The sequence below is a fragment of the Corythoichthys intestinalis genome, chromosome 17 (assembly GCF_030265065.1).
Source record: "Corythoichthys intestinalis isolate RoL2023-P3 chromosome 17, ASM3026506v1, whole genome shotgun sequence".
Taxonomy (NCBI): domain Eukaryota; kingdom Metazoa; phylum Chordata; class Actinopteri; order Syngnathiformes; family Syngnathidae; genus Corythoichthys; species Corythoichthys intestinalis.
The window spans coordinates 8,929,753-8,939,030 of record NC_080411.1 but is presented as its reverse complement, the minus strand read 5'-3'; positions in this window follow the sequence as shown (position 1 = coordinate 8,939,030).

Below are 9,278 nucleotides of genomic sequence, written 5' to 3'. Positions count from 1 at the left end.
TTACCGAGTATTTTAGTAATCATGTATTCTAATGAAAATTCCATCGATTAATTGAGTAATCGGATAAAACCACATCACTTGAAAGTTAGGAGTTTTTTCCCCACATGTTTCAATTAAATTTTCATTTGTGTCAAGCTAATTTTAAGTTGTAGTTAAGTTTTAAATTTAGTCTAAATTGTAAGTTCTGAAGTGAAAACTTTTTAAGTTGAAAATGCTTGTGAATAAATGCTTAAATCCCTGAATTCTTATCGGGATGGACGTAAAACAGTCTCGATTCTCGGTTTAAAGCAACAAAAAAAAAAAAAAAAAAAAAAACCGGACAGTTAGCCTTTATTTTACGTAAATATGTCGAATGTGCTTCTAGTCTTTAAGTCACTCTAGTGCCGCCTTGTCAGCACAAAGAGCTTTTTACTTTGAAATTCTTGTAAATAAATGCTTACTGTAAATCCCTGAATTCTTTATAGATATGGACGTAAATCAGTCTCATTTCTTTGTTAAAAGAGCAAAGAACCGGGAAGTTAGCATTTATTTGATGTAAATATGTCAAATGTGCTTCTAGTCTTTAAGCCACTGTAGTGCCGCCTTATCACCAAAAAGCTTTTTCCGTTGAAAATTCTTGTGAATAAATGTTTAAATCCCTGAATTCTTTATAGATATGGACGTAAAACAGTCTCGATTCTTGGTTAAAAGCAAAAAAAAAAAAAAAAGTACAGTTAGCATTTATTTTATGTAAATATTGCCAACTATAACGCCAATGCCGTAGTGGGTAATTTCTCCCATTGATTCTTTCACGTTTCAAAATGTGTGCATGGTACGAAAATATAATAATTATATTGAATGCTCGAACAAATCGCTCCTAAGAAAATCCTTCCGGTTTGTATGCGGTACAGCTTTCGTACTTTTTCAACCTAAAACCGGTGTTAGATCGCTGCGCGCGTGTTTGAGAATAACTCCTTCTGAAGTGTGCAGAACCCCTACTTGCATGCGTGGCAAAGTGTATGACGGATGTGACCCATCAATATAATTATGAAGTGTATGATTTTTGTGTACTTGTTGCTCGTGGAACCTGAAGCCAGCTTTCCTCCTCGTCTGGGTCTACAGTATTTGCTGTTCTGCCTTGCTTTCTGATTGCTGTCAACTTGGAATAACTTGTCAACTTGTGTTTCGGAGCCTTTTTCCAGCTTTTAAAATGGAGTCAGTACAAGGGGTTAAAACTAGGGTTGTTCCGATCACGTTTTTTTGCTCTCGATCCGATCCCGATCGTTTTAGTTTGGGTATCTGCCGATCCCGATATTTCCCGATCCGATTGCTTTTTTTTTGCTTCCGATTCAATTCCAATCATTCCCGATAATTTTTCCCGATCATATACATTTTGGCAATGCATTAAGAAAAAAATGAATAAAACTCGGACGAATATATACTGTACACTCAACATACAGTACATAAGTACTAAATTTGTTTATTATGACAATAAATCCTCAAGATGGCATTTACATTATTAACATTCTTTCTGTGAGAGGGATCCACGGATAGAAAGAGTTGTAATTCTTAAAGGATAAATGTGACTTTGTATATTGTGACTAAATATTGCCATCTAGTGTATTTGTTGAGCTTTCAGTAAATGTTACTGAAGCCATTTAACTTCTGCCCAAATGCATGATGGGAAGTGCATCCATGACTGTGCGTCGTGGTACCAGTTGATATATCTTCTCTGCATTGGGAAATAACATACGGTGTTAAGAAAAAGATCAACTACTACCTTTCTTCCCCACATTGCTTCCCACGAATATTCTAATCGTTGGGAGAGGGATTGTAAGGCTTTAGCCATTTAAAAAAGGCCCCAAAGGCTGCCAAAATTCACTCTACTCATATTACGCTGCCGTTTAGCTCTTTATACTGTATGGGTAAAACGGCGCCACTATAGATATAACGCGACAATGCGTGAGTGGGTCGTGCAGCGAGTGCGTTAATTGCGTTAAATATTGTAACGGGATAAATATAAAAATTATTAATTCTCGCCGTTAACGCGATAAATTTGATAACCCTACCTTAAGCTTAAACTAAAGACTCTGGAAGAGTGTAACACATTATGTCTGTAACGTTAAATACAACTAGAAAACGATTTAATAAAAAAAAATATATATAAATATATATATTTTAAAAAGGCATGTCCGATATTTTTTTGCCGATTCTGATACTTTGAAAATGACGTGATCGATCGGCATCCCGATCGATCGGGACATCCCTAGTTAAAACTAAGATGCATTGGCGTTTTAGCTGGGTTGTTGGTGTTGCGCTGGCCCGGGTCATTGGAATTGCACCAGTGCGGTTCCAGCGGTTTGGCTGGCGTGATTCCGGCTGAAAGGTCAATTTCCAACAGTCCTGATAGGATTTTTAGTTTTTGCAGTGTTGAAAATAAATATATGATACCTACTGTATTGGAGCACATTAGACTAAAATCATCATCAAGCTAAAAATAACAGTTAGCTTTATTATGTTTTTATTTTACACCCTCATCATTCTACAGGGCTGTGTTTTTACATATTAAATAAAGCCTGTATGAAAGACACATTAGCCACACATCGAAAGTAGTTATAACTAATAGAAACCTAGCCCTCAGCAGGGCTAACGTTACGTTATGTTAATTTTATTTATTAGCGCTACGTTAACTTCATTTTACCTTTTCCTGAGTATAGCTCCTCCGCTCTCGGAGTAAACAGGGTTCCTTCGGTAAGCGCTGTCTTACAGTGAATACATGAAACAGTGTTTGCTTGGTGTCCAGCTTGAAATGCTCCCACACTTTTGACATTTTCTGCTTTTTCTTGGTGCCTTTCACTTCGTTTTCGTCAGCTCTCTTCGTCGTTACCTCTATATTCATGCATGGTTGAAATCAAATTAGGGCTGCAGCTATCGAATATTTTAGTAATCGAGTAATCGACTGAAAATTCTATCGATTAATCGAGTAATCGGATAAAACAAATATATTTTTAGGTGAAGAGCAATTATAGATATACATGAGAAAACAAGACATTTTATCATTTTCAGTCAATCAATGTCTTTATTTTTGATGTATATTGTTGAAAACAGCCAACAATTGCATCTCAGATGTAACTAGAATTTAAAAAAATGACTAATTCACTGCTTTCACTCAAAAAACCTTTAGATCTTATTTATATATATATATATAAACACACCTAAAAATGCCTTTACGCTTGATAACACACATCACTTAAAAGTTAGGATTTTTTCCTACGTTTTTCAATTAAATTTCTATTTGTGTCAAGCCATTTTTAAGTTCTAGTTAAGTTTTAAGTTAGTCTAAACTGTAAGTCCTGATAGGATTTAAGTTTTTGCACTGTTCAGAATAAATGTATGATACAGGCTGTATTGGAGCACATCAGGGACTAGTGCTACTTGGTGTTTTATCCAGCAATGATTACTGAGCTAAAATTGATAGTTAGCATTGTTGAGTTTTTATTTGACATGCTCATCACTCCACAACGCTATGTTATGTTATAGCCTGTATGTAAGACACGTTAGCCACGCATCGAAAGCGGTCTTAATTAATTGAAACCTAGCCCTCCGCAGTGCTAACGTAAGGTGAGCTAGTAGTGACAGTAACGTTAATCTTATACAGTATATTAGCGTTTAGCGCTCTTTATTAGCGCTTAGCGCTCTACTGCTTTAAGATGGCGGCTGTTTGCTAACGCTGCCCAGACGCGGCCTAGTCTGTCATTGCGCATCTAGTTCAACATACATGTGATCTCTATGAGACTCACTGGACGCCACCTGCAACTAAAGTAGCATGAGCGGGCTAGTATTTAGCAACGTCGGCGTCGTTTGTAGCGGTTGTCGGCTGCAGTAAGTTTTTTTTTTTTGCTTCTTCCTCTACGCACGTGACATCAGCGCGTTGTCCCGCATTAAAAGTAGTCCGAGCAAAACGTGATGCTTAGAGCTGTCAAAATAAACGATTACTCGAGGTGAATAAAATTACTCGGATCAGTTTTTAAACTCGAGTTACTCGAGTTGCTCGAGTATTCGTTTCAGCTCTAAATCAAATATATCCGCCGCCTCTGTCTTCTGACAGTACGCATCAGCGCAGTGTGCCGCATTAAAAGTAGTCCGGCCAAAACGTCATGCTGAGAACTGGCAAAATTAAACGATTCCTCGAGGCGGAGAAAATTCCTCGATCAAATTTTAGAATCGAGCTACTCGAATTATCAGTACCGTATTGGCCCGAATATAAGGCAGTGTTTTTTGCATTGAAATAAAAAAATTGAGGGTCGTCTTATAGTCACGGTCTAGACGTTATACTCATTCACGACGCTAGATGGCGCCAGATATCATTGAAGCGATGTTCTGTCATGACAGATCTCAGCTACTCTCAAGTTTAACCAGTTTGCATTATTTTGTTGCAATGTTTTTCCTTATTCAGACCTGTTTCAAGACTACAGTTACAGTTAAACTTCATTTTGATGGTTAATGCAGTTACTGCAATTTTGTTGTTTTATCACAATAGATTGGTTTATTTACATTTCAGAAACCAGAAGCCATTCATTTACGAATGTGATTGCACTTTTGTGTACATATTTAAATGTTCAGATATTAAGATTTGAATGAGGCAAAATAACATGCTTTTTCTCTAAAATATATTGTTATAATCATTTGTTTTAGATGTACTGTAATTATTTTCTGTATAAAATTTGGTGTTCAAAAAGTCTTTTTTTCAAACTTGAGTCTTGAAAAAGAGGGGGTCGTCTTATAATCAGAGCCGTCTTATATTTGGGCCAATACGGTAATAATAATAATCAGACAACAACAACTCTTTATTGCATATTTATGCATATTTTTCAGCCACTTAGGTTAAAAAATTTGGCATTAAAAAAAATCTGTTTCAATGATCTTAGAATCTAGTTGCCTTTATCACTTGTTTATTCACAGCCAAGCCAAAACAGTGAAATTTTCTGTAAATGTCAAAGAAACATTTTGATTATGTTGGGATCACATAGCAAGCGGAGGGAGTTCCACATCCTGTTCTTGCTTCTGATGAGCAATTAAGTTTAAACCAACCAACCGTTGGCAGGCATGCTTGGCCACACAGTCACCAGTACATTTAAGGACAGGAAGGTTGCATGTGGGGTGAAAATGTCATTACTGCAGCCGTTTGCGGTCAATCCAATTGCTGTTTATTTGCCAACCTAAATCACGATATCCTTGCCGAAGTATAGGTTATTTTTCTCTATGCAGAGGAAAATGAAAGGTTGTAATGTTTCCGAAACTGTGCATTATAGCTCTGGCGTTAACGGCCGAGGTTGTGATTTCGCAGGGTTTTGTTTTAAATTTAACGCGGCCACAGGACGCAGTAATACAGAATTGTTTATTTTTTTAGTATAAGTAGTGTAAGTTGTTCCCTGTGTAAAATGAAAGGAGACAAGATTATAAAATGTACATATGTAGAAGTATTCTGGAATTCGTCTAGAGACATTTTGAGTTACAGGCTGAGTCACATGGAATATTTTCAAAGACGATCTGGACCACTAATTTATTGACTTGGATCGATTTGTTAAACACTGTAAAATTGAAATGGATCTTGATATGCTGTTTTATTACAAAGAATGGCTTTCATTAGTGTCTGTGTCAAAAAAACATCCAAATTGCCTCATGTTTAAATTATTATTTTAGATGAAATGGAACTGATTGTGTTAAATATGTAATAATATTGTATTCAATCGCTGGACGGCCCTTTAATTTTTTAAATAGTTAATTAAAAAAAGATAAAATGAGGGATGTCCCCGATCTGATCACATGATCGGAAATCAGGCCGGATTGTGCCATTCTTCAGGGGATCGGAATCGAGTGAAAACGATTTTTTTAGGGCTGTCAAACGATTAAAATTTTCAATCGAGTTAATCACAACTTAAAAATTAATTAATCGTAATTAATCACAATTCAAACCATCTATAAAATATGCCATATTTTTCTGTAAATTATTGTTGGAATGGAAAGATAAGACACAAGACGGATATATAAATTCAAAATACTATACATAAGTACTGTATTTGTTTCTTATAACAATAAATCAACAAGATGGCATTAACATTAACATTCTGTTAAAGCGATCCATGGATAAAAAGACTTGTGGTTCTTAAAAGATAAATGTTAGTACAAGTTATAGAAATTTTGTATTAAAACCCCTCTTAATGTTATGGTTTCAATAAAATTTGTAAAATTTTCAATCAAAAAATAAACTAGTAGCTCGCCATTGTTGTCAAAAATTACACAATGCTCATCGTGCTTAAACCCATAAATTCAGTCGCACCAAAGCGCCAGCAGAGGAAGACAAAAAACACAAGTAACAAGTGCACATGACACTGTGCTGTCATTTTAATCTGTTTGAGCGGGGCATGTGCGTAAATTGCATCAAATATTTTAACGTGATTAATTTTAAAAATTAATTACCACCCGTTATTTTGACAGCCCTAATTTTTTTGTTCTTTTTTTAAGGCAACCCTATGTTACTTTTATGTTTTGGATGATTTTAGCAAGGCCAGTGGACAAAAGCGGTAGTGTTCTGCCTTAAGGCTGACTGCGTTTCCCAAGAGCGCACACCAGCAGTGTCGAAAAATCCTCAATCAATCAAAAATCAATCTCCTGGTCACCTGCATATGGATCAAACGACAATTCTGTTTCCAGCGGCTGTGTGAAGGATGAATAGTAATAACATAATGACTCCAGTCGTGGCTAAACAATAGCATATGATGGTTAGCAACCTGTAGCTTAGTGTGGCTAACCCGCCACACCACCCGAACTCATCAGCGCTGACGAGTTCGGCTGGGTTGCGTCACGCCAGCGAGTGAAAGCCGGACCAATGTTTATTCTGTATATCCTGGTAGCCTCCCTTCTTTTCCTTACTCACACAAAACTTTTTGTCTCTTGTTGCTCTGCCATCTTTGCAGAATTCGCGTGAAAGCGTAAGCATCTCTCGTCAAGTTTGCATTGAAATGTCACTGTCATTGCACTGCTAATGCCACAACATTGTAACATGCATCTCACTAAGTGATATATTGTCAGACATCTGTCTCAATCTGGGTACTGCATATGTAATATAAGCACAATTACACTATAGTATTGTATAATATTGCAATATCTATGCACATACTCATCATATCAAGTCAGCCATCTGCCTCCTAGTCTGAGTACTGTAAATTGTTATATACCGTGGTACGAAAAATTATCTGAACCTTTTGGAATTACTCACATTTCTGCATAAAAACACCATCAACTGTGATCTGATCTTTTTTAAAATCACACAGATGAAAATACATTGTCTGCTTTAACTAAAACCACCCAAACATTTATATGTTTTCTTATTTTAATGAGGATAGTATGCAAACAATGACAGAAGGGGGAAAAATAAGTAAGTGAACCATCACATTTTTTGTGCCCCCCCCCCCCCGGCAGCAATAACTTCAACCAGACACTTCCTATAGCCGCAGATCAGTCTGGCACATCGATCAGGACTAATTTTGGCCCATTCTTCTCTACAAAACTGCTGTAGTTCAGTCAGATTCATGGGATGTCTGGCATGAATCGCTGTCTTTAGGTCATGCCACAGTATCTCAATGGGGCTCAAGTCTGGACTTTGACTTAGCCACTCCAGAACGTATATTTTGTTCTTCTGAAAACATTCTGAAGTTGATTTACTTCTGTGTTTTGGATCATTGTCTTGTTGCAGCATCCATCCTCTTTTAAGCTTCAACTGTCTGACAGATGGCCTCAGGTTTACCTGCAAAACATCCTGGTAACCTTTTGAATTCATTCTTCCATTAATGATTGCAAGTTGTCCAGGCCCTGAGGTAGCAAAACAGCCCCAAATCATGATGCTCCCCTCACCATGCTTCATGGTGGGGATGAGGTGTTGATGTTGGTGATCTGTTATTTTTCCTCCACACATGAGGTTGTGTGTTACTCCCAAACAATTCAACCTGGGTTTCATCAGTCCACAAAATATTTGGCTAAAACTTCTGTGGAGTGTCCAAGTGCCTTTTTGCAAACATTAAACGAGCAACAATGTTTTTTTTAGACAGCAGTGGCTTCCTCCGTGGAGTCCTCCCTTGAACACCATTCTTGGCCATAGCTTTACATATAGGTGATAGGTGGATAGTGATATTGGACTGTGCCAGTGATTTCTGTAAGTCTTTAGCAGACCCTCTAGGGTTCTTTTTTACCTCTCTGAGTATTCTGCGCTGAACTCATGGCGTCATCTTTAGTGGACGGCCACTCCTTAGGAGAGAAGCAACAGTGCCGGACTCTCACCATTTGTAGACAACTTCTCTGACTGTTGATTGATGAACATCCAGACTTTTAGAGATGGTTTTGTACCCTTTCCCAGCTCAATACAAATCAACAAATCTTGATCGCAGGTCTTCAGACAGCCATGATGCACATCAGACAATGCTTCTAATCAAGACAATTCTTACTAGGTGTGTGTTTTATAGTGGGCTGGCCAGCTTTAAACCACTCATCAGTGATTGGGCACACACCTGACTTATTTTATTTGGTAAAAATTGGTTTTAATTGCTCTTTAAGTCTCCTTAGGCAGAGGGTTCATGTACTTATCCCCCCCCCGTCACTGTTTGCATACTATCCTCATTAAAATATGAAAACATATAAATGTTTGGGTGTTTTAGTTGAAGCAGACACTGTTTTTTTTTAATCTGTGTGATTTTGACAAAGCTCAGCTCACATTTGATGGTGATTTTATGCAGAAATGTGAGAAATTCGAAAAGGTTCAGACACATTTTCATACCACTGTTCCCACTGTTACATTACCACAACATCAATACTCGCTGCTAGCCACTACCGTAATTTTTGCACTATAAGCCGCCACCCACCAAATGTGACACAAAAACAACATTTGTTCATAGATAAGCCACACTGGACTATAAGCCGCAGCTGTCCTCACTGTATTATGGGATATTTACACCAAAAGATAGCCGGTAACACTTCATTAGACAGCAGCATCATATGATGGTCAGAAGACCAAATGAACCACCATGAAGCTTTTAACCAATTGGCTGCAAAGCTTCATTGCTTCAAGAAGCTTTATTTGGCCATCACTGCTTCCTTGGGTTCAACCTTTTATGCCACCTGCTGTCAACTTTGTTGTTGTCCATCATGCCTCCTAGCATGCATTGCAGTGCAACAGATGTAAATAACAATCAAAATTCAGGTTCTTTGCTAATTATTTATTCAGTTGCTGTTCCTGTTTGTTTAAA